This window comes from Canis aureus, chromosome 1, assembly GCF_053574225.1.
Source record: "Canis aureus isolate CA01 chromosome 1, VMU_Caureus_v.1.0, whole genome shotgun sequence".
NCBI classification, from domain to species: Eukaryota; Metazoa; Chordata; class Mammalia; order Carnivora; family Canidae; genus Canis; species Canis aureus.
In genome coordinates this window covers 112,793,322-112,819,157 of record NC_135611.1, presented here as the reverse complement: position 1 = coordinate 112,819,157, position 25,836 = coordinate 112,793,322, and the positions used below count along the sequence as shown (strand labels likewise).

Below are 25,836 nucleotides of genomic sequence, written 5' to 3'. Positions count from 1 at the left end.
ACTTCAGAGGCTTCCCCGCATTGGGGGGAAATAACCCAAACCTCTTAACCCAGGTCACGACATCCTGTGCAATCTGGCTCCTGCCTACATCTCTCATCTCTTCCCCTAACACTGATCCAAGCCACACTGCCTCCTCTCTGTTCCTTAAACCAAACTCTTTGTAACCCTAGACCCTTTGCATGTGCTAGTCCCTCTGCCTGGAAGGCTCTTTGTCTAGTTAGTTCCTATTCCTCTTTCAAGGTCCTGCTTAAATGTCTTGTCCGATCTCTGTTAGCTCCATATGACTGTCTCTTCTTCGGAGGAATTTATCACCATTTCTGATTTTGTATTTAATTGATATTTGCACTTAAATATCCACATCCACTCTGGTCTGTCAACTCCACAAAAGTAGACCACACCAGTTTTGTTCACTGCTTTATCTCCAGTGCCCGACACAGAGCCTGGCACACAGCAAGGGCTCAGCAGAGGTGGGGAATGTGTCAGTTAAATGGATCCTTTATGGGGACAAGCAGCTGAGGCTGGACTTGAGTCTTCTGTGCCTCAGTTTCCAGTTCTATAAAATCAAGATCATAATTCCTCCCATACAGAGTAGTGGTGAGGATCCAAACAGACAACAAATATTGATGGTGCTTTTGGGGGAAAATGTTCTTCAAATATAAAAGCTTGAAAGAGCTGGAACCTAGAAACTGGCAACATTCAGAGAAGAGCAAGAGAGAAGGGCATGGCCATTTGTCAAGTAACCTTATCTGCCAGACATTTTACATTTCCCCGTTCACCGACTTCTATGAGATGGTAGTTATGGCCCAGAGGAGGAAGCTGAGACTCAGAGAGAGGAAAACACCTGCCCATGGTGAGTCTGGAAGGGCCCGAATTTGAACCCAGCACATGGAGGCAGTCACACTTCCCGTGCATCTCCAGCAGAACTTGACCTCTTGCAGTGGGCTTTGAACAAACACTTAGAGGTTGGATTAGTGAAAAGGGCCAACCAGAGTGGCTTGGGTTGGAAGGGCTGTCTCGCCAGGTTCTGCCACTAGCTGGTGACCTTGGGCGAGCCACTCCCCTTCCCTAAGCCTCAGTACCCCACCCGCAAAGGGGTAATGATGACTGTGCCTGCCACCTATGGTGGTCAGGGATTCAGCCCAAGCCTGCAGGTCGAGTGCTTAGGAAAAAGTAAGCAGTTATGAGCAGCTGTAGAACCATTATTCTTGTACACGAGGGAGCAGCATGGGCAAAGGCTTGGGGGCAGCTTAGGGGGATGATGAGAGGGCAGTGGAAAGAGGGCCCATCAGAGAGGATCCTACACTCTGAAGAATAGACCCTGTGGGCAGGGGGCGGGGGTGGGGGGATCATCCTCAAGCAGCCAGGGGTGAGGTGGGATCCTCCATCTCCTGTCCTTCTTTCCACCCTCTGCTCTCAGACCCCTCACCTCCTTCCTGGGCCCCCACCACAATCCCATACATCTCAATCACCTGCCAACCTCGTCTCCCATCCCAGGGTCCAGCCCAGCCCCAGCTCAGGAACACAGCCAAACACAGCCCACAGGGATCTTTCTTTTGTGTCAGGAAGGCCTTCTACTAATTAGAAAATTATCACCTGAAGACCGGATAGAACATTTCCTAATGGTGAAAAGTAAGAATTGTTTTAGGCGATAGAACATTTCCTAATGGTGAAAAGTAAGAACTGTTTTAGGTGCAAGCCAGCACCTGACATGTGGGTAGGTACGTGTGTTTAGGCACCACATTTCTAACACAAACTGCCTCTTCCCACTTTCCAGAGGAATCACAGACACACAGCTCCTTACTCCCCTTCACAAGCCAGGGAGCTGCGAGACCTGAGGGGAGGAAATGAGAATGCTGTACCAACGTAGGGATTTGTTGACTGGCGGTCACTGAGTCCCTAGGTGAAGAATGACGGCCTGGAAGGGAGACTGGGGTTCATCCTGGACTGCTCCCTCTCCCAAGTGCCCCCCATCTGTCAACCCCCCATCGGTTCAACCCAGACATCTAGAAATCCCTCTGCTTCCTCCGGCTCTGTCCCCAGCCCTGCCCCCAGCCCCCTCCATCTAAGCCCCCCTCTTTCTCCTCCTGCCTGCCTGCCCCACCACTGCTCAGGCTCCTCCCCAGGCAGACACTGAGCTAGGGACAAGATACAGTCCGGTCCATGGAGCTGCCGATGGAAGCGGGACCTGGGGTCCTGAATCCATGCCTTACACAACTCCCTAAAAAGCCCGACTCTGGTCAGATCACACCCCCTGCCCTGACCTAGAGGATAAGTCTTGGCATCTTGGGCTTCCTCCAGCTTGCCCTTCCCAGCTGTAAGGAGAAGGTGAGAGGGCATGTCTGCAGTGTTGAGACTTCCTCCTGGGAGGACATGGGGATGGGGTGGTGACCATGCCCTGCAGCAGGACCCTGCCTGGCTGCCTCTCCAGGAGTCTGGGAGGACTCCAGATTCTCAAGGCTCTAGTCAGGCCTGTCCCCAGAGGATGGCAAAAACCGAGATGCAGGGCAGGCAAGTGACCGGAGCAAAGCCACTTGACACATCTGTGGGACCCAACCCCCATTCTCCGGCTCTGTCTCTGCGGGTGCAGACTCATTCTACCTCCAGACACTGATGACCCCAGGAGAAGAGAAGAGAGGTCCGAGATCTTTTCTCTGCACTTCCTGCTGACGTTGTAAGGGCCTGCGCCTCTGTTTATGTTCATGCAGCTGGAGAGAGCAAGCAGAGATAAACCAAGAAAGACAGGCAGTGGGACAAGGGATGTGGGGGCAGCCAGGGTAGGAGAGGCAGGTAGTGTGGCAGAGAAAAAGGGTGCCGGGAAAGAATGATCAGGGACTGTGCAAGTAGAACAGAGAAGAGTGTGGGGGCTCTGGCATCCCTGGACGGAGAGGCAGCAATAACGGAGAGAGGTACACAGAGACAGAGACAGAGACAGAGGGCTGCAAAGAAAGAGAGACAAAGAGGGAAAAAGAACAGAAAAGGGGGGGGAGCTAGAGCAAGCCAGGGTGGGGCTCCCAGGGCCCTCTGTAAACTGCTTCTCTGACACCCTGCCTGATGGCACCCCGCCTGATCTGGCTGGTGTGGGAGGGGTATCCAAGCCCACGCTATCTCTTCCCCTGTCCCCCCAGACAGGGCCCAAGTGCAGCTTGGAAGGGGGAGGTGCAGGCGCTGGAGGACCGCCACCGGCCAGCCCAAGAGCAGGGACCTGTCTCCCCCCACCTGTTCTTATCCTCTGTGCTACACTGCTGCAGGCGGGCGGCTCCAGCTCTCCTGACTTCTGTCCACACCTCCCTCAACCTGTGGCCATCATCTCTCTGCCTGCCCACCCTGACACTGTCTTGTCCATCTCCGTGCCGCCCCCCCAACACACAACTCATCCACAGCCCACCTTTCTGCTCCCCTGCAGGTTTGGGGTTAGGGCGGGTAGCCCAACAGCCTAGATGGGGAGGGGGCCTGGTGGATTATTGAGGATGTACTGGACTGCGGCTGACACGGATGAGGAGGAAGAGGAGGGGGTATTGGTGATGGACGATGCTGGTTCTGCGGTGGGGGGCAGCGGGGAGGGGATGGAGGAGGGCTGGGGGAGGGGTGGTGAGGAAGCGGGTTGAGGGGGGAGCAGGACCAGGCTCACATTTGGCATTCAGGGCAGCTGACAATAAAAATGCTTTATTGCCAAGAAACTGGATCGATCGGGGCTGGAGGGGGCCGGCAGGGGGGACGCGGAGGGCTCGGCGCAGAGGCCGGCGGCCGGGCCTCCGCAGCGACCAGGGCCCGAGCTGCCCTCCCCCCTGCGCCCCCCTCCCCGCCTCCTGCCCTTTCTCTCTCCTGCAGCCACCGCTTAGTTCTTATTATATTTTTTCTTATATATTTTTTCCCCCAGCTTCTCCTGCTCCTGTTATTTTTTTTCTTTTAATTTTTTTTTAAAACTCGCTGCACTCCCGATGCCGAAGGCCGCGTGGGGGCTGGGTGGGGGTGTCTGCCCAGGCCAGGCCCCTATCCACAGGGCATCCAGAGCTGCTGGCTCAGAGCTGAGCCCCACTTTGCCTCCACATCCCCCAGTTCAATCAGACTCTCCCCCACCACCAGAGCCTGCCCCCATGGGTGCCTATCTCCCCTGCCATTCATGCTAAGGGTCTCCGTCCTCCTATGAAACAACCCCCCCTCTCTGGTAGGCTCAGAGCCCTGGCCAGACCTCCCTCCCCTCCCCCCTACCTGGTCCCCTGCTCACTCCCAGAGCCATTTGGCTGATGGTCAGAACTGTCCGTCAAGGGGGCTCTGAGCCCCTGGGGACCCAGATGGGAGGAGGGAAGGGGAGAGGTCGGGGGTCAGGCCACGTCCCCTCAGCTCGGCTCTTTCCCCTCCCCCTTCCTAACAAAGGGAACAGCGGCCGACGCTGGGTGGGGGCGGCCTGGTACTCAGGGAAGCAGGGAGGAGAGGGATGGTGGGGATGGCCATGGGCAGGAGGTGGGGGTGGGGCTTGCCTGCCCCTCCTCTGCCCTCCCCCTCGGGTCAAGGCTAAGGTGATTCCTCAACCTCTCCGGGAGGCTGGGCTGGGCTGGGAGGGGAGGAGGATCTGGATAGACAAAGAACCCAGAGCCCCGGGGAGTTGGGGGCTGGGGGGACGCACCTGGGACCCAGGCAGCCCCGGCTGAGGGAGGGGCAGCAGGCACCCCTCTGGCCTTGGTCTCACCCTCCGCATGGCCCTGCCTCCCATCTGTACTAATCCTTGCAGATCCCACAGCCACACAGAACCTGAGCTTGGGCAGAGTTAGATTGGGATGGGGGAAACTGAGACCCAGAGAGGGGAGACTGAGACAGGGCTGGGATGGAGGGTGCAGGCTTGGGCCCAGGGTTATCAGCGCTGTCTGGAGTCTCTCCTTTTTCTTTGCTCCTACCTAGGGACACATCCCTCCCCTTCCCTGCCCAGCCCTGGAGAGGCATAGGTAGGGGACAGGTGGTAGAAAGTTCTACGGGGGAGGAAAAAGAGGGAGAGGCAAGAGGAGGCTAGGAAGAGGGAGAGGCTGTTTTCTTCTCTCATCTGAGAATGAGGGGGACCAGGAAAAAGAAATTGTAGGGATCCCTGGGTGGCGCAGCGGTTTGGCGCCTGCCTTTGGCCCAGGGCGCGATCCTGGAGACCCGGGATCGAATCCCACGTCGGGCTCCCGGTGCATGGAGCCTGCTTCTCCCTCTGCCTGTGTCTCTGCCTCTCTCTCTCTCTCTCTCTCTCTGTGACTATCATAAATAAAAAAAAAAAAAAAAAAAAAAGAAATTGTAAATGTGGTATGTCTCTAGCACTGGCCTGGCACAGTTTTGAGGTGGAAACTCAAGTCAGAAAGGGCAGGATACCAACATGGATGGGGTTCTCCTGAGTGCCTGGCTATCACTGGCTGGAGAAGAAGACATTCAGAGAGGTTCTTTCTCCTGCCCACCAACACACAGCAAAGGAAGATTCGTACTCCTGTCCATCTGACCCAACCCAACAGTGCCTCAAAGCCTCCCACCTAGCCAGCCCAACTGTGAAGGGCAGAGGGAAGCCAAGGCAGTGACCAGCTTCGAACGCCCCCACCTACCCCTCTACTCCCCCCAAGCCTCGTGCCCATAAGAGATGAAGAGCTGCCAGAGGCAGAAAGAAATGGGAAAATCTGTGCTTAAATTCTACCCAGGTGGCTCCCAGGGAGAGGGCCGCAGCTAAGAGGAGGTGGGGGAGGATATGGTGGGCCTCTTTTTTGGGGGGTGGGCTGGCTGGAACATGGCCCCACAGCCTGCCAGGGAGGCCCCAGATGGGCCAAGGACTATAGGGGTCCCGCTGCCCTCCCCCAAACCTCCCCTCCCTTCTCTCCCTCTCTTTCTCGGCTGGCTATCGACCGGGGCTGTGACATGGTAGATCAATACGGCAGGGATATAAAGCCGGCTGGCTGCCTGCCTGCCTCTGCCTCTCCCTCTCTCCCGCTTGCCTTGCTTCCCTTTCTCAGAGCCGCACCCAGGTCCCCCACCCCCCAGGTCCCCCTTACCCATGCCTCTCAGGGGCCAACACCCCCCACACACCGCCAGCCACCCCCCTACAGCAAGAGAGCTTAGGGAGGCTGAGAGCTTGGACAGCCAGGAGAGGGGGTGAGTATGGGAGTGGGCAGGGAAGCAGATGGGGATGATGGGGATGGGGGGGTCACACTGGCAGGTAAGGGGGCTGGGATAAATTGAGGGACAGCCCCCCTAGAAGAAAGAGGTATCCCCTCAGTTGGGAGCAGCTCGGGGAGATGGGGCCCTTTGAGGGTTTGAGAGGGATGGAGCTCTGGGAGATGGTCAGGGGGTACCTGGGGGTGCTGGGGAGACACTGTCCTGAGCCCATGGACTGGGGAAAGGCCTGAGGGCATTCTGGAGTAAGCTGAGGTGAATGGATGCCCAGATCAGCGGGGCAACCCCCAGGCAGTCTGCTGCCCAACCATAGCGCCCCTGGCTGCCCCATCCTTGGGTCTCTGTGGACAGAAGCTGCCTTGGCCTCGCCCCAGGGCCTGGCCTGCACGTGTATAGAGGGGTGGGGAGCGGTGTGGGGGATGTTGTGAGGCTTCGGACAGGAGGTTCCAGGGGAGCTCTATGGTGTCTGAGTTGCCATACATATAGGGTATGCGTGTGTCCCCTGTGTACTTGGGTGGCTGTGTGTCTTTGAGTGCTTAAGCTCTGCTGTGGAACTCCAGGACTGTGTGTCTCTGCGTGTCTCAGCTACTGAGTCATGTCTGTGTGACCACGAGTATGTGGGTGTGTCCCTGGGGACTCGGTGGCTCTGTGTGTATGTGTGTGTGTGTCCGTGTGTCTCCCCCACTCTGGGCATCCCCAAATGTCTGAATGTGTGTATACAGATCTGTCTGACCCTCGGGGGAGAGTGTAAGGTCTCTGTGACCTGCCCCCAGGTAACGTGGCAATTGTGCGTTCTTATGTTCCAGGAAGTGTGTGTGTGTGTGTGTGTGTGTGTGTGTGTGTGTGTGAGTCGCCGCCTGAGTGTCTGAGCAGGGATGTTTCTGGGAGAACTGGGGGACCGTGGAATGAGGCCCCATGTGTCCGTGTGTGGATTCTGTGTCTGTGTCTGTGGGTGGCCGTAGGTGTGGTTGCCTCGGCGTGTCATCGGAGCTTCTTTCTTTCTGAGTGTCAGAGAGCCAGTGTGCCTTCTGTGCGGCTACGTGATGCCACGTGTCCCTGTGTGCCGAGGGCCGAGTGTGTTTCCGAGAGTGGGCTAGAGGCTCTGGGTGTGTCCCATGTGTGTCATGGTGCCTCGGTGCTTATGACAGTGTTGGGGGGGGGGGGTCTCTGAGTGGGGGAGGGTGGCGAGGCAGCAGGGACTGCCACTGCGGTGCAGGCTGGCCTGTTCTATTGCTACAGCTACATCGCCTCCAAATCCATATGTGAGGGCCTGCTGCCTTCTCTTCCCTGCTGGAGGCCCCAGATCCCTGCCAGGATGGGCCCAGGGCCCCTGCCCCCTCCCTGTCTTGGGCACTGCACCTCTGCTCCTCAGCACCCCCTGCTTTGGTGGACGCCACCTCAACTCCACCAAGCGACCTCCGTCCCTCCCAACCCCCCCAGCGCCACCCGCTCCCCCCGCCCTCCCCCCACCACAAGTCCAGTCCAACCCAGACAAAAGCAATTACTCCTGAGGTAGGATGTGAGTGTGGGTGTTAGAAACAGAAAAAAGGGGGGGAAGGAGGGGGAGCGAGAGACACACACACAGAGGCAGGGATGGACAGCCAGAGACCCAGAGAGACAGGGACGGGAGAGACAGAGGATGAAAGAGACTGGATGAGACCCAGCCAGACACAGGAGGCAGCGGAGGAGAAAAGGAGCAGAGGAAGGGCAAACAGGAGGTGGAGAGACACACAGACACAGGGACCAGACAGACAGAGAGCGTGTGCGCGCGTGTGTACACAAGGCACAGAGACAGAGGCACGCAGATAAAGCGAGGATGGGGGGCAGAGCTGCAGAGGAGCAAGGGGTCAGGGCAGACAGGAGCGATGCACAGAGGGAAATGGAGAGATTGCCATGGAAGAGCAGGACAGACAGGGAGAGCGAGACAGAAGAGCAGAGACAGCTGGCGAGAGACCTGGAGAGCCGGGCAGCTAGAGGTGGAGGGAAGTTGGGAACACGGGAGACACTGAGGCTGCGAAGCTAGCGAGGAGCTAAGGGAGGCCTAGTGCAAAGTGGTCTCTCCTCCTGCGGGCTCAGGCGCTTACGTGTGTGCGTGTGCATACACACATACATTCATGGCTTTCTTCCCGTGTCCTCCGCCCCTCCCCCTGCCAGAATTCAGGGGTGCCCAAGCTCCAGGGGCCCTGGTCTGTCCTCCAGGCCCCTGTGAGCAAAGGCAGGGAGGGGACAGGACCAAGACAGACAGGTAGGGAGGAATGGGAGCAGACTGGGCTTCTGGCCCCACGACAGAGAGAAGCAGTACCTCCCTCCTCCCAGTCCCTGCCCTGTGTCTCTCTCTCCACACACACACAAGGGGCCTTGGCCAAGTGTAAGTTCTTTATACTCTGTCCCACCACGGTCTGGTGAGGGGTGGGGCCGCAGGCACCAGGCAGGGGTGCAACCCCCACTGCCCCCCTGTTGTGCCCTGGAGGCCGGTGGCCCTCACCTCTAGTGGCTCACTTTTGCGCCCTCATGCTCACACTTTCTGACTGGCTCTGAGCCTCTTGCTCTGCTCTCCCGGCTGACTTTTTGCTATCTCCCAGGTCTCTTTGTCTGTTCTTTTCACCTGCTCCCCCTCTCCAGGCATTTTTCTGTTGCAGGGTGCTCCCTGAATCTCCCCGAGTTTCCCCTAGTCTCTTTCTCCCTTCCTCAGATGACCCCTCTGGCCCTCCTGTCCACACATGCCCCCAGAGGAAGGCAGATGGCTGTACAGGAGAGCTTTCAGAAGCTGTCCTGGATGGTGAGGCCAAGTGAGAGGGGGGTACCTCTTTTCTTGTTTCTCCCTCAAGCATCGTTTTTCCTTCTCTCTTCTCCACCCCCCCCATCCCCACCAGGTCCACATCTCTGTGTGGCTCTCTCAAGACAGAAAGCTCGATATGGACCTGTACACACTCTACTCGCAAGACTGGAAAGAGATCCAGGCTCAGAACAAGGAGGGAGAGGGGTGGAATGGAGAAGCCAAGACCCAGAGGAAACCAAGCAAAGGAAAAAAGAAGGGAACAGGGTAGAGCCTCAGGATGAGGAAGTGGAAAGAAGGAAGCCAGAAACAAAGACAATGTGAGCTGGACAATGCAGGGGCTGGGGTGGGCTGGGCTGGGAGCGTTCATCATGACTTCCAAGAAACATTGCTAAAGCTGCACAGCGTCAGACTCTGTAGCCTGCCCTCTGCCTACCAGCCCTCTACATGGAGTTAGGGCCAAGTGCCCGTCCTTGGCCCCTAAGGCTCCAAGCCTGACGGGACAGCAGGCACTTTAGCCTTCACTTGCTCTGGGACTGAGATGCCCGGGACCAAGCAGTCCCTGAACCTGCAGAGGGATGACAGCCATTTGCACCTCCTCCACATCTATACGCCCTACCCTCTGGCTGACATGCTCCCAGTCCTGGGTGGGGCACAGCTATCTCCACCCATCCAGTGACAGCAAAGGCAGCCAAACAGATTGAGTGATCTCTTGACACCTCCCAGCATCCCACCACTACAGCAAACAGCACCCCCGCCCAATCATGATTCCATATCCAGCGAGGAGCACCACTGCAACGGTGCAGTTGGGTCAACAGCCTCACACAGCCTTGCCCTCTGGACCACCCCCCGTGGGGCCTGCCCACATCCAAGGAGCCACCTCCATACTGAAGCTCCTTCTGGCCCAACCCAGCCCCAAGGCCCCTCTGTAACACCACACACCCTATTCTATAGCCAAAGCCCCCAGCTGCAGCTGCGACAAAGGGGTAGCTAACTGCGCCCAGGGCATCCAAACAAATCCCTGACCCCACCTACTGACTTCGTGGTTCTGGTCTGCAGAACACCTGCAATGCCACTCAGGCTGCATTTTGGATCCTGGAGCATCCCACCGCCACACCCATACTCTCACCCTGGGGAGGAGGCATCTACCTTGCAGCTCCATTTCCCTGTCTCTTAAGCAGCCCTGGGTTCTCTTCAAGACCCCTCACCAGACCCAGCAATAGGAACCTGTCACCCACAGCTGAGCTCCCTGCGTCTGAGACAATCCAGACTCTCCCTCAGGGTGTGTGGGTGCCCTGGGCATGCCCTAGTACTGCTGTCTGAGCCACCTGTGGGACTCTGGGGCCTCATCCACACCAAAGGCCAAGTCATTTTGTGGAAGGATGGAAGGAGACAAGGTGAGGACACAACCTGCTCTCTGCCTAGCACTGGGAGGGCCTTGGATACCCAGTGGACAGTAGCTGGCCGTGGGGACTCTGAGGCCAGGCCGAATCCACAGTCCCCAATACTGACCCACCGACTGGAACAGTAGCTTACGCCTTGGTTTCTCCTAACCTCTCAGGAACCCCCTCACTGCCTCTTCCTCTCAAAGTCTGCCCGAGTCCCTCCTCCCTCCCGTCACTCACATCACTCACATCCCGCTTTCTCCTGACCTAGTCCCTTGCAGGCCTGTGGGTTCAGGGTAGTAGTGTTGATGCTTGTCTCCCCACCAGCCTGCAGCCCCTCAGAGGCTACACAGGTCTCCCCCAACCCCACTCTGAGGCACAAGGCCTGGCACACTAGAAACCCCCGAAAAAATGTTGGCTGAAGGAAATAAATGGATGGATATGGGTTTATGTGTATGTGTGCTCACTTATTTATTCTTTCAACAAATCCTAACTGAGCATTTACACTGTGCCAGGGGCTGGGTGTCGAGAGCTTGGGGGGTGGGATGTTATACACACAATATATCATCAGATATGGTAACAGTGCTCAGAAAGGAGGAACAGGGTAGGGGGGCAGCCTTTGGGAGGCTGTCAGGTAGCCTTAGATGGGGAGGGGAGGGAGCCGGATGGGAGGAGATCCTGGTACTGAGGAGGCCTCCAGCCACATCTGGGGAATCACTCAACTTCCAAGTGCAGCTAGAAAGGAAAGACCATGGGGATGGGGGCAATGTTTGTTGGAGCTCTTGTTTTGTAATGAAATTATGTACCTAAAAGAGTGTGGCCTCCTTCAAACATGTCTCCCTGGAGTGGAGGGGCATGAAACTTCCCCTGGACCGCTCAAGATATTTTGGTGACAGCCTTCAGGGCCAGTTCACAGACTACATAAGCCAAACATCTCCTGTTGTTACATGTGTTTCTTGTTTCTATCAAAAAACCAACAAGTAGCCCCAGTATTATCTAACCTTTTTTTGGTGCCAAACTTATCAGAGTTGGCACCAAATAAGACTTCAGGGGTTTCCCCAAAATCAAGTCCCTCCCCACCCCCACCCAACCAAGCCTAAGGATCCAAGGATCAGCCACCCTGAGGAAATTCCAGTCACCATGGTGGGTTCTGGTGAGGTCAGAGTGAGAGCTCGAAGTTCAGGCAGACCTGAACGCAAATTCCACCTCTACCGCTCCCTTGCTTTAGGCCTTTTGCCTCTCTGTGCTTCAGTTTCCTTCTTTGGCAACAGGGGACTACTAATTCACCTCACAGGCTTACACTGAGGTTTAATGCAAAATGCCCAGAGTGGGCCCTGGCACAGAGGTAGCCCCTAATAAGTATGGGTTTCCTCATTAGGCTGCAACAGCTCTTGGCACATGTGAACAAATCTTCCAGACATATGTCCCTGAAACCTTGGATACTGAACAAATATCTATTTAAACACAAAGAGCTAAAATCAGAGACTTGATTAGCAACCTCCATCAGCTTTGAAACATAATTCCGTTAACAGCCTCTTATTTTAGCCCGACTTCAGACATTCCTCAAAGCCAGCCTCTAGCCCCCAAACAAATTCTACAATCTGGAAGCTCCTTGACCCTCTTATTTTTATTTTTATTTTTTAAGTAGGTTCCATGACCAATGTGGGATTTGCACTCATGACCCTGAGATTAAAGGTCACATGTTCTACTGATTCAGCCCCTCCTTGACCCTCCTTTCAACATCAAGAGCATCAGGAGACGTGAGTATTCCTGGGAAAGCTACAATTCTGGCTCCTTGGAGAAAGCACACATCCTATACTCAGACTCCTACATTCCTTACTAGTTAGAATGGGGTTTATGGATGGGTTTCAGGGTCTGCAAAGATCCCAAGTTGGAGCACAACTGAGGAGATATAGGGATGTGTTTTCCCAGGAGAAAGTCTATACTAATTGCAGTACAACTAGAAATCTGTGAGGCAAAGATTACCCAAACCGTGTAGTTTGGATCACAAGGAGATTTTTGAAATTTCGTTAGTAGCCAACTTTAAAAATTGGGAGATTGGCTTCTTTCAGGAAATTGTAAAATCTGGCAAGTTAGTTTTGCCTCTCTGTGGGAGACAGTGAGTGGAGCTGAAAAGCAGGCTCCCACCCCAATGCATTTTGTAGTCCACTATGGTCCCTACCAGGTTGCAAACCCTGAGCTACGGCTTTCACCTGCTTCCTAAAGTGAGTCTGGGACCCTGGCTACAGCAAGGATGCACATGGAGGATACCTATGAGGGCAGCCAGAGGCTTCCCCAGGACACCTAATGCCCACCCCTGGATCCCATTCTAACTGGTAAGGAATGTAGGAGTCTGAGTCCAAGATGTGTGCTTTCTCCAGGGAACCAGAATTGTCCTGAATCAGAACAGTTCTAAGGCCTGTAGGTTAAGCTGGGAATAGGGGTGGCAGCAAAGAGTGGGGGAGTCCCACCCCCGAGCACCCCTCTCCAGATGCTCACTCCTCAGGGCCTCATTGAGCTGAGCAGAGAAAACACCAGAGGACACACCTGGAGCCCCTGTTTCCTTCTGAGCCAAGCAGCTGAAGAACTCCTACTTCTGCTTAGGAGTCTCAGTGGGCTCCAAGGAGGGGTCTCACCAATCCTCACTTGTTCAGGGGTATCTTTCAGCTGTATTTCGAGCTCCTGCCTCCTGAGGCACATGCTTCCAAGAAGAAACTTATTTCATCCTTACATCCTGTGTGGTGGATGCCATTATCACCCTCCTTTGATAGATGGGGAAACTGAGGATCACACAGCTGGTGCCATCCGGCTCTGGAGCTGGAATCTGAACTGCCTCACTAGCCTTCTGGCCTCAGGTCAGCACGTAAGGCAGATTCTGTTATTATTATTCTCTTTATAGATGAGGAAGCGGAGGCTCTGACTATCCCAAGTCACTCACAGCTAGGAAGGGAAAGACAAGGGGCTCAGACACAGGTGTGCCTGCCCCCAAGCTGTGATCTGAGCCTCCAAGTTATCCATCTCTCTCCTACTGAGTATGACACTCATCAACAGAAACCCTCATGTCACCCACACCCAGAACCAAATCAGTGTGGCCAGAAAGCCACGGGACACAAAGGACAAAAACGCAAAGCAGACTAACCTTGTGGAGGACAGAGCAGAACAAGGAAGGGCAGCTCTCCAGGGAAGAGGATGGGAAGGCAGGGGCTTCTGAGAGGGAACAGGACCCACCCGGAGCATAGCAGTAAGCAAAGCTCTGAGGCCGTGGCCCTTACCTCTTGGGCAAACGCAGCGAAGCTAATACATTCAGGCCACCAACCCGGTCCAGTCGAGAACCTGGAAAGAGAGGAGAGGAGAGTCAGCTGGGAGGGAATCTGTGAAGCGTCTCTGACTCGGGCAGGATGAGGCACTCCTCGAGTGGAGGAACTCTGCTCCTGTCACACAGTCAGGACTGGCAAATGTGGGCTCAGGACCTGTCAACCACTTGTTGCCCCCAGTGGTCATTTCTGGGCTCTGAGTCTCAGTGTCCCCATCTCATAAATGGGCATCCTACTGCCTGTCTTGTTGAACATCTGTTTTTCCCATCAGACTGGAAGCACTTTAAAGGGCAGGGACTATATAGACACAGTTCTATAGCTTTAGCCTTTGGCAGAGGGCCCTGCAAAATGCAGAGTGCTCAAGAAGTCAATGACAGGTGATGAGTGAACAGGTGGACGGATGGAGGGATTAATTGATTCACAAACTATGTATCTCAAAGGACAGCCAGGAGGATCTGATGAGAAAGACATCTGAGTTACTCATTATCAGGTGCCTATGTGTTGCGAGGAGATGAAAATGGAGTCCCAATGATACTTCTGACCTGTATATTTGTTCATTTACTTATTTGCTGGGTCAATCAGCAGATATGAAGCATGTCTAAGCTGGGCCCTGGACCAAGCGGGGGTACAGGGGTGGATTAGACAATGCCCCAGCCCTGTCTGCCAGAGGGTTCGCAGCCAAGTCAGGGGGTGGGTGGCTGGATAAAGACCCAATGCCAACATGCTGGGGTAAGCAGAGGGTGCTGCGGGGACCCCAGCAGAGGTCAGAGAAGACCTAACAAGGGTGTCACCCCTGAACCAAGCCCAGCAGACAAATTAAATGAACTTTAATCAGGCAGAGGGCCAGATGGGAGGAAAGAGCATGTCAGGCCTCTATCTGCCCAGGAGGCAATGGGGAAGTAGGAAAGACAAGACTGCAGAGAGAGCAGGGGCTGCACCCCACAGTGCCTGCCTGGGCCAAGCTGCTAGGGGAAGGGACACACTCCACTTAGTCTTTTTTTTTTTTTTTTAAGATTTTATTTATTTATTCATGATAGTCACACAGAGAGAGACAGAGAGGCAGAGACACAGGCAGAGGGAGAAGCAGGCTCCATGCAGGGAGCCCGCCGTGGGATTTGACCCCAGGTCTCTAGGATCGCACCCTGGGCCAAAGGCAGGCGCCAAACCGCTGCGCCACCCAGGGATCTCTACTTTGTCTTTAGAAAGGTCCTTCTGCGTACTATGTAGAAGAGGGAGAGGACAGAGAGGACATGGGGAGACCTGTCCCCAAAGAGTATTAGCTGAAGCCTCTCTGTGGCCCTACAGGGAAACAGAATGGCAGCTGGTATCAGCCCCACTTTACAGATGCGGCCGACGAGGCTGAGAGGAGATGTGACATCCCTGGGGTCCTAGTTAGAGTTAGGAGCTGGTTAGAGTTAGGGCCGCGTGCCGCCTCCTGAAACCTCATTTCCTGCCTTCTGGGTATATGGTCCTCCTGGAAAAAGAACCCACACAGAGGCTACCTTCGCCCCTGTTTGCTGTGGGCTTTCAGAGAAGGAGCAGGAAACGTCGGATAGGGAGAGATTTCTCGGAGGAGACAGGATATCAGATACCTTCCCACCAGGTGAGTACTGATGAGTTCACAGAAAGGGGCAACATCTGAAGAGGGAGAGCCCTATGAAGGGGGTTAACAAAGACAGGGGGCTCACAGCTGTCTCACAGTTTGGGACCTGTGGGTACAGTCCCCAGAAGGGAGACAACAGGGCGATGGACAGGATGACCATGCACTACTTTCCTATCTCGTGGCAAATATGCAGGCACAGATCGGGAGACTGAGGCCCAGGACCAGCAAAGGACGCAAAGAATTAGTGGAGACTGGACAGGAGTTGAGAATGAGAAAAGAGATAGAGAAAAAGACGGACGTACAGAGTGGGGACAAGATGATGGACAGATGGACAGACGGATGGAGAAATGGATAGGAAAGAGACGAGAAGAAATGCGGAGACACAGAGTAGAGGAGTGGAAGGAGCCACAGGCAGAGACCAGAGAAAAGCCCAAATGAGAAAAAAAAAAAAAAAAAGTGGGTAAAAAGAGCAAGGGGCCCATCCAATTCCACCCCCCCCCCCCTCCTCCTCTCTCTACCGGGGCCTCCATCTTCAGGGTAACAGGACCCCTGTTCCCTGGGGAGAGGGAGGAGCTGGGGTCTCTCCCCACTCACGAGCTGCTCCCCCCACCCCCCCACCCCCCCACCCCTGCCTGGAGCTAATCAGCGGCTGTCATCTCCACGGTGAGGTCTTGGTTAAGGAGATTTAGGGCCGGGATCAATAGGAAATTTAAAAATCGATGCAGCGCGCAGGGCAAAATCGATGGCGTTTAATCGCCTTGCCGATTCCCAGTCAAAACAATTAGCCGCGCTGAGTGTTGAACACGGTGGCGACACGGCATTAACCGTCAATATTGGTGTAAGTGATGGCGGGCGGGCGGGGGAATCCCTGAGCCTCTGAGGGCCCCGAGTCAGACGGTGCCCGAGGGCTGGGGTCTTCCCCGGGGCAGCGCCCCACGTTGGCAGTTCCCTCTGGCAGCAGCTCCCACGCCGGCTCTCCCTTCTACACGCTGCCACCCTCAGCTGCAATGCCCAATGCCCATGGGCAGTACTACCCCCGGCCCGGCCTCCTCATCTCATCTCCCAGCCCCCGTGCCCCCATATGTCCTCTGACAGACCCCTCTCCCCAGTAGATAACATCTTCCCTGTGCAGGAGACAGCCCTGTGGGAGCTGGGAGCTGCCTTCCCAGCGGTGCCTGGAGTGGAAGATGGCAGGAGCTATTTAGGAGGTGCCTTCTGCCCGTTTCACAGATGGGGCCTCTGAGGGACAGGGAGGGGAAGCAGCTGGCCATAGTGACCGGGCACAGGAAGTGGAGCGGCCAGGCCTTGAATCCCGAATTCTCTGACTCCAAAGGCTATATTCCTTGCAGCAGGCCACAGAGAAGGGGAGGGTTCTGCTATTCGCCCAGAGGAGAGAAAGCCCTCACCTCTCACCAAAGCTAGTATCAAAGTTTGTGTGTCTTGGTATCGGTCAGCTACCCGGCTGCCAGAGTGTGAGCTCGAGGACAGTAGGCTGGGGCCTGGCTCTTCTGGGGCTCCCTAGCATCAGCCAGTACAGGGTATGGCCCCCAGCTGGAGCTTGGGACAGGCCTGAGGATGACAGTGCCCCTTGGCCCCACACACAGACAGCCTACCTACACTCCCACCAAGGGACAGACGGGCAGAGCAACTGGCCCCCCTGCAAACAAGCAGCTGGATAAGTTCAGCAGAGTAGCTCTCAGTGAGAGCAGCTGGTGTTTCTTGAGTGCTAGCTACAGGCCAGGCTGCCGGGCATGCTGAGTTGCTCTGTGGACGTGATCTCACAGAATCCTCGTGACCCGTTTGGTGAGGATCATCCTAAGATAGACATGGAGAGACGGAGGTTCAGAGAGGTGAATTCCCTTGCCCAAGGTCACACAGCCAAGAAGGAGCCGCTCCATCTGACTGGACTCTGAGAGGCGTGTGGGAAACAAAGCAAACAAGATCTAGTGACAGCAAGCAAGAGAAAGTGATGTAAACAGAGGGTGTGGGAACGTAGCACTAAGACTGAGGACCTGGAGGGACCCCCAGGGGGCGAGGGAAGGGAGGCAGGGACAGAACTGGAAATGGCATTCTGGGCTCCGGACTTGGTAGGACTACGATGGGAGATGGTGAGGCCAAGGCTGGCTCTCACCTTCCCTGAACTTGCAAAAGGGCTCCCGGTCCTGGGGTGCTGCATACGGGAGGGCAGAGGCTTCTACCGCCACCTGCTCCCTGGCGCGGAAGAACAGGGCGGGGGGGTGTGAGCAGGGGAGGAGGCCCATGAGATGAGCCAGGGATTGATCTGACAAGGTCCTAATCAAATGGTCAATATCGCTGACCTGACCACTTAACCTATTGATAAGCTGGCAAGGATGGAGCAGGCAGCGAGTGGGCTCAGGGCGGGAGGCAACGAGGGGGCTGGGGGGGGGTGGCTGATGGGATAGTGCTCAGGTCCACAGCGTGCCTGGGTCTGGGAGCCCTGGAAGACGGTGGTCTCCTCCTCAAGCACCCCTCCCTCCCCTCTGACGGCTCACACATCTTTTGTCTGCGGGCCCCTCACCCCTGCCCTGAGGCTAGAAACCATTCCCAGCACCCAGGCCACCGCCAGATCCCCTTGGATGGTGTCTCAGCTTTTCATACATATGAGGGACTTCTCCAAGCCTCAATGTCCTCACCTGTTAAGTGGGGGTAATTATCACAGGGAATGCCAGGAAACAACCTAGATATCCTGTGACTGGGTACAGGAATAATAAATGCTAGTACAGCTGCCACAGAGCGGAGGATGGCAGGGCTGTAGAAAATATGCTCAAAATAAATTCATTGACAAGGGAGTGATGCTCATAACCCATTGTTAGGAAGAAAAAGGCAGGTTATAAACTGGTATATAGCTTATGATCTCATTTGTATGAAACACATACATATACACTCCCCCCACCCCACCCCCTGCTCCCCAGAGAAAAAGGTTTAGAGCAGAAGTCAGAATTCTGAGTTCGGTCCCATGCATCTGAGTTATAAAAAGTTCTTTGGGTAAACTCCTAGGGATACTCCTGTTTGAGAAAAAGCTATCCAGAAAGACAGGCATCGAGAAATTCATTTTTTTCTCATTTGACTCAGTGATCATGGTGGGTTCTTCCTTCAACTCTCTGAATATCTACATTTTCTCTTTTTTCTACAATGAGCATGTGTCACATCAGTTAATGTTGGTAATTGCAAACAGTGGGGCTAACAAGCCCTCCACTGGCAAGACTGTGAGGTGGCGCCCGGTGGGCTTACAGTGAGCCATGTTCCTCTGGCCCTCTTCCCTTTCCTGGCCAAGCTTTAGGTCCCCACTGTGTCCAAGCCCAGCAGAGTCCACCTCCACCCCCCCTCCCCAGAAGATGAATAAATCTAAAGCCTACTGAGCAGAGAAGTGCTTGCTCCTCTACTTTCTCTTCTATCAGAGAAGACGGGGTAGGCCCAAGTCAAAGTCTACACCTCTTTGGGAAATTGGCTGAGGGCTCATAGACAGGAGTGACAACTGGAGGGGAAGCTGTACCCCAGAGGGGGAGGGGGACGGAAAGAATTTTCCCAAAGTCACAGAGCTGGTTGTGACAGAGCTGGGACCAAAGCGGGGCTTCTGACTCCTGGGTCATGCCCTCCCACTGCTGGGAGAAGAACAATTGTAAGAGCAAGTATTCATGCAGACCAGAGGGCTCTCAAGAGAGCATGGACTTCTGTGGGGCAGAAAAGTGTGGTGGCCAAAAGACAGCTCTGCCACCACTTCGCTGTGTGACCCTGGGCAAGTCACTTCACCTCTCTGAGCCTCGGTTTGCTCCAACATACAAAAACGAGAATAATAACACCTGTCTTACGATGTTGGTGTGAGAAGTCAACAAGACCATGCTCATAACAAACTCAGCCAAGAACCTATACAGAAAAGGGCAAGAGAGTGATGGAAATGATATCGGGATCACCCAGCCACGACTGACATGAGAGTTGGGTGTGAAGCGGGTGGGAGGGGATGCGGGGGGAGGGGAAGGGAGAGAGTGTGCATCCTGGTACTCTCTCTTGGGGTTAGCAAATTCAATGAAGACACCTGCCTAAATATGTTCCTTTGTTCGTTCACTCATTCACGTAATAAGCATTTCCTGAGGCCAGTTCTAGGCCAGACCCTGTGCTGGGCCCTGCAATCCAGAGCCGAACAATGGAAGATCCCACTAGGTTAGTAAAGAGGAATTAGGGACGGCTGGGGCTGGTCTCTCATCTGAGAGTTGCTGCCTCAGTGGCCTCCGAACTCTCCCTCGGGGTGGGGGGAGGGGGGGGCTTCTGCTGCCAGGGGCCGAGTACAGGAGCCCAAGCCCCCACTGCCTGACCAGTGTGGCACTCCGGGCGTGTGTGTGTGCATGCACACTGGAATAGTAAGCTCTGTGAAGAAGGGTTATGTTCACCTTTGTGATTCACAGCACCGTGCACGGGGCCTGACACTCTGGGGACACTCCACGCTCAGGGTTTTTTTCCTCCGTTTTTTCTAATGAAAAAAAGTTCAAAGTACCTAGCACAATGCCTAACACCTGGCAGGTACTCGATAAATAGCAGCTATTATTAGTAACATCATCACACGCGCGCGCTCACTCTTCGTCCCCACAAAAACCTTATTTTGCCGAGGAGGAAAGTTGAGCCTTAAAAAGAGTGATGTGATTTGCCCTCAAGCCGGGATGGGCCTGGAAGCAGGGTGTGTGGACCTCACACTCTGGGGTCCCCTCTCCCGTGGCTTGGGGGTGGGGCTGCCAGGGTGTATGCTGGGGGAGAGGAAAAAGAAGGGAAGCAGTAGGGGTGGGGGGCGGTTGGTGAGCAGGTGAGATGATGGGGGACAGGGATGAATTGGCTGAGGCGTGCGGAACATGGTGAGAGATACAGACTACAGCATACGGGTCCAGGGTGCCGGGTCTGGAGTCTGGCTGCTTTGGGGTTCAGGCAGGGACCTGACTTGCCGATACCCAGGTACAACCCCCAGGGAAGGTGAGCTCCTTATACCTTTCTCTGGTCCAGCAGATGTCCACCCCTGCCATTCATTATACCTGGCAGACTGGGATGACGGGGGACCTGTTCCTTTCATCAGACTGAGCACTTACCGTGTGCTGGGCACCATTACAGGCATTGGGGATTCACCTTCAAACAAGACAGAGTCCCTGCCCTCACAGCATTGACCTTCCAGTGGAGGGGGAGATACAATAGACAAGAATACATATCTAAGAGCTAAGAAGGAAAATAAAGCAGATGAAGGCATGGATGACAAGAGAATGTTTCTTTAGAGTGAGAGGTCAAAAAAGGCCTGTGGGGGAAGGTAGGTTTTGAGTAGCAGCCCAAATAAAGTGTGGGGTAAGAGCTTTCCAGGCAAAGGAAACAGCAGGTGCAAAGGCCCTGAGGCAGGACCCATGCTGGCGTGTTTAAGGAACACCAAGAAGGCCAGAACAGCCTGAGCTTCCGGGAGCAGGAAGAAAGGAGTAGAAATTGAATAGGCAGGCAGGCGTCAGCTCATATGGAACTTCTAGGCTAAGGAAGATGTTCTAAGTGGGAAGGGGCCCCCCAGGGTGGGTTGGGGGATGACAGGCCTTCTTATTGTGGCAGGTGAGGGTTAGTCTCACCTTTAAAACTCAGGCTCCAGGGACACCTGGGTGGCTCAGCGGTTGAGTATCTGCCTTTGGCTCAGGTCCCGGGATCAAGTCCCACATTGGGCTTCCTGCATGGAACCTGCTTCTCCCTCTGCCTATGTCTCTGCCTCTGTGTGTGTGTCTCTCTCATGAATAAATAAATTAAAAATCTTAAAAAAAAAAAAAAAGACTCCATTCTCACCCTTTTCCCATATACTCTTTGGGAGCTTCTGACCCATTCACTTTCCAAGAATAAGCTCAAGAAACCTTCAATAAATGCAAGGAATCCCTGACAGGGCTTTGTCAGGGGACTGGGGACTTCCCTGGAGCAGGGCAGTGTCTGGCTTATCCGTGTACCCTGGCATGCAGCTCAGGCCTGGCTACAAGAGGCCTCAGAAAACAGTAGCCTACGGCACCTGGGTGGCTCTGTTAGTTAAGCGTCTGCCTTTAGCTCAGGTCATGATCCCAGGGTCCTGGGATTGAGCCCCCCCTGCATCGTGGGGATCCTTGCTCAGCGGAAAGTCTGCTTCTCTCTCTCCCTCTGCACCCTCACCCCCAGTTGTGTGTTCTCTCTCCCTATTTCAAATAAATAAATAAAATCTTAAAAAAAAAAAAAAAAGTAGCCTATGGGCAGTTACTAAGGAGGTCTGCAACCCTTGACCTCCAGCCCTCAGCAAATTTCCTTGTGGGAGAAGTTCAACTCTGCCCAGAGGCCAAGAGATGGGGGCTGGGAGCAGGGAAAGGTAGTCTGTGTCACTTCCCTGGCCAGGCCTCGTCCAGGGATCCCAGAGTGGTTAACCAGGGCAGGAGATCCCTCCCTCCATGTCTTGCCATCCTTCACCTGTCTGTCCTCCACACCAGGAGACCCTCCAAGGGATCCTCGACTTAGTTCCCGGCTCACATCCTGTCGAGAACTTGGAATAAATCCCAAGCCTTAGAGATCTTCCCAGTGATGTTCAAGCCTCGTCTCCCACCGCTCCCTGCACAGCCCTGCTAATCCAGAGACCTCCCACACTGGCCCACAGTTCTGCACCTGTGCACAGGGAGTGCCTCCATTTGGAAAGCCCTCTGCTTCCCCTTTTCCCTTACACCCTACCCACCCTTCCCCCAGGTCACCTCCTCCCTGAAGCCTCCTGACTCTCCTGCGTAGCTTGGCCACCTGTTCAGCATTGGCCCCTGCTCAGCATTGGCTCCCCCTGCATGTTTTATGTGCCTCTCTCAGAGCCCAGACATCAGGGCCCTAGCCAGTAGGGGAGACTCCATTTCCCACCACAGAAGTTTTCTAGAGGGGACAATGAGGCACAGCTGAGTTGGGGTGGGGGTGGGATCAGTGTCCTGCATTGTTTATGCCTGTGTGGTCTTGGTGAGTTTCGGGAGGGATGCATGTGCACATTGACAATCTGTGTGTTGTGTCTAACGCTCAGCTTAAATGTCACTTCCTCAGAGGTGTTCCATCTGACCCACCAATCTAAACCAGGCTCTCCCATGACCCCTCCCACAGCCTCTGGTTTCTTTCCTTCCCAGATGTTATCACCATTTATAACTAACTATACACTGAGGTCCGATCAGTGCCCATCCTGTTGGCTCAGAGCTTTTGGAGAGCAAGGCTCAGGTCTGTCTTGTAAATCATTGTTTCCCAGCTTCTAAGACAGGGCCTGGTTCACACAGGGCTCAGTTCCTGTGTGATAAGTGGATTCGTTCCATGAATATTTGCAGACTGAAGCATCTACCCATTTTCATTTCGCTCTAAGGGGATGAATCTAAAGTGGGGGATGTTTATTCCTATAACTCAGAACATGACCCTTCCACGCACTACGAGTGGCTTCCCCATGGGATCTCTGAATGTGGCCTATGTGCACTCATGGGCATGAGGGCTGGGATACCACCATGTTTTAGTATCCGTATTTGTACCTTTTCTGTTGGAAAAAAAATCTCTATGGGAAGGCACCCTGGTACTTTGGTATGTCATGCCCTGTGATGTCTCGGTACATACGTGCATACGTGGATGTCTGGGCTTTCATACCTGTGTGTATGTGCCTCCCCTTTTCCAATCTGGCAAGTCCATTTCAGCATCTCTGGAGATGTATGCACAAATGTCTATGTGAATCTGTAGGATTTAGTAACTATACATTTTCTAAGAGAATCTCTGGCCAAGGGTACGTGTCTCAGGATGCACAGGTATGTGTGCATGTGTCCAGCATGTGTCTGAGAATCTGTGTACGTGTCTATCTCAGGACCACTGCATATGTCTGCATGTATATCTACTTCAAAATTTGCGTGTGCATCCGTTCAAGACTTATGTGGCCTCCGTAGTTTGGAGACAGAGAGAGAGCGTGTGTGTGTGTGTGTGTTATGTGTGTGTGTCAGGGGTGACAGGGACATTTGTATACTTGTGTGTGTCTCTTCCCCTGGCTGCTGTTGCCTACCCAGTCTGGATGAGTACCTATTCCCTATCTCTCTCCCTCACACCCATCCATGCTCATGTGTGCCCTGCGGATGGGGAGGGGGCCGGGGTGTCGGCGAGCTCCTGTGTCACAAGGTTAATTTCTCCTCAGCCAGGCAGGCTGGGCCCTGAGGGGAGTGGTGGGGGAGGGGCTGGTCCCCACAGCCCCTCTGATAAATATGTATTTGGGGCTGTTGTGCTCAAAGGTCATGGGGGGAGAAGGAGGAGGAGGGGTGGTCTGCACTGTGCCGTGCTGCTAGGTCCCAGCCAGGCCCAGTGCAGGGTTGTGCGTGATCACCTCCAAAGGGATGATGAGATTCAGGGAGATGCCTCCCTCATCCTGGTCTGGCCTACCCCACCCAGAGCCATGCTCAGTGGGAGATGCTGTTGTGGACACACAGATATTCAAACTCTGGAGCAGGCAAGCACACAAGCCCACGCCCGCCCATACCCAGACAGAGGCTCAAACGGATGCACAAAGACAGCCTCGTGAGCCACCAGATGCACAGATAGCTAGGAGCCCAGAGCCAGACCCACATCCTTTCTTTCTCACCTAACCTTCACCCCCATGTCAAAAAAATACAAGCACACAAGAGTACAGAGCATCTTACAATAAGAAAGGTCCCTACGCACTCAACAAACACACGCACACTTGAACACAAAGGTGCACAGGGTCCAATGAAAAAGGTGCCCGGACACTTTGTGGGTATGCATGTATACACACAACCAAGAGCACACACAAAGGTGTGCACATAGGTGCATACCAAGAGTCCTGAAGACACAAAGTTCTACGGAGATAGGTGCACACTGACAGTCGCAGATAAATGTCTGTGCGCACACACACACATCCACATGCGCATGCGCACACACACACACACACACACACATACAAAGACCTCAAAACCCATACACCAGGCAGGATGCATGGCAAAGCCAGGCTGGGAAACCCACCCAGCTGCGGCACAGCCCGCTCTGGCCCTGTCCCCACTGAGGCGAGAATGGCCGCCTGGTCTCTGGTCTATGGCCCCCTAGCCAGCTCCAGCCAAATGCGCCATCATTCGTCCAGCCCCGATCACATCAATTGTCGAGCTTCCCTTCCTTGCTGACCGGCCATCTCGGCCATCAGCGGCCTCGGCCATTAGTCGGCTCCCGCCTCTGGCCTGAATTTGTTGAATCTCCCTTACCTGCCAGAACCGTCCAGACCAATGGAGCCCTTCCAGGGTGGTCTCCCTGACCCTCTCTCCTCAAGGGAGTCTGATGTCCCTGTTGTGTGACCCACAGCCCATGCCTCAGCACGACCCCCCCCACCTCGGCACACTGTTCATGCTGTCATTCTTCAATGACCGCTAGCCACGGTGGTTCTGGTGGATCAGGAGGCTGTGTGTTTGAGTGTGTGTGTGTGAGTCCGCTTGCAGGCATGTGTGTATGGGTGATGGGATGGCTACAGCTGTGCTTTAAGTCAAAAGGAGTGTGTGTGTGTGCATGCGTGAGTGTGTGTGTATGTGTGAGTAAGGGGTTAGGATATTAGCAGCTGTGCTTAGAGTCAAAGTGTCTGAGTGTGGTTGTGCATATGGGGAGTTAGGACATCAGGGGCTGTGCTTCACATGTGTGTACATGCGTGTGCACGTGTGTGGCTTTGATGCAGGGAGTGACTCAGTGGCTAGGGCTAGCCTCAGTTCCGGGGAGCTGAGAGGAGCTGTCTTGGGCATGGGGGAGCAGCACAGTACAGGGGTCTGCTTCTCACGCGCTTGTGAGCAAGTGGAGTACGTCTCTCCCAGACTCTGTTGCCTGTGTTTGTGAAAGTGACAGATGCTGCCTCCCTGGCCTCACTGCGGCGGATTAAGTCTGTGAATGCCACATGAGTCCGCACCCCAGTGGGGGAGGGTCCCCAGCCTGCTCTATCGCTCAAATGTGTGGCCACAGCCCTGGACAGTATATCCTGGGGGAAAGGGGCTAAAGTTGGTTTCTGCGAGGGAGATTGTGTCCGAATGGACGTGAAGGCCAAGGGCTCTGCATGTGTGTTCAGGCACCTGCACTCATGCTCACATGCTAGTCCGTGTTGTCCAAGGCACATCGTTCTGAGACACACTCGTGTACACACGATTGCACAAGAGCTAGCTCCTCGCAGCCAGCCAGATGGAGTCCAAACTCCTCAGAGCCTCCACGGAGGGGTCCTGCATCACCCTGCCAACCTCCAGCCTTCGGGCCACACCCCCAACCTGGGCTGCTCCCTCCCAGTTTTCCCCAGCCATCATTCTGCCCTCCCACCTCCCCACATTCTCAGTGCCCAGAGCAGCGTCAAAGACCCACCTCCCTGTTTAAACCCATGCCTCCCTCCTTGTCCAGATTCCCGACAACCTGGAAACTACCCTGGAGCTCACAGCCCAAGCACTAGAATCTGGTCTAAGGCTGGGATGGGGTCCACTCCAGAGTCTATGGTTGGTGTCCGATAATTGTTTGCAGGTAAGAAGTGATCATGCTACCATCACCTGAATATCTCAGGGGACTGTACTTCATCTGCTCAGAGACTCACACTACTCAATAAATACCTATCAAATGTGGGGACCTAATACGTGG

The 25,836-nt window shown here is 54.7% G+C and overlaps 1 protein-coding gene across 2 annotated transcripts in view; it reads right to left on the bottom strand.

The window, feature by feature from the left end:
- Positions 1-25,836, bottom strand: part of POU2F2 (POU class 2 homeobox 2) — a 95,474-nt gene that overhangs the window by 49,000 nt on the left and 20,638 nt on the right. For both annotated transcript variants that reach the window (XM_077850324.1, XM_077850332.1), the window contains exon 2: positions 13,563-13,623. The gene's annotated coding sequence lies outside the window, so the exon portion shown is untranslated. The remainder of the gene's footprint in view (positions 1-13,562; positions 13,624-25,836) is intronic.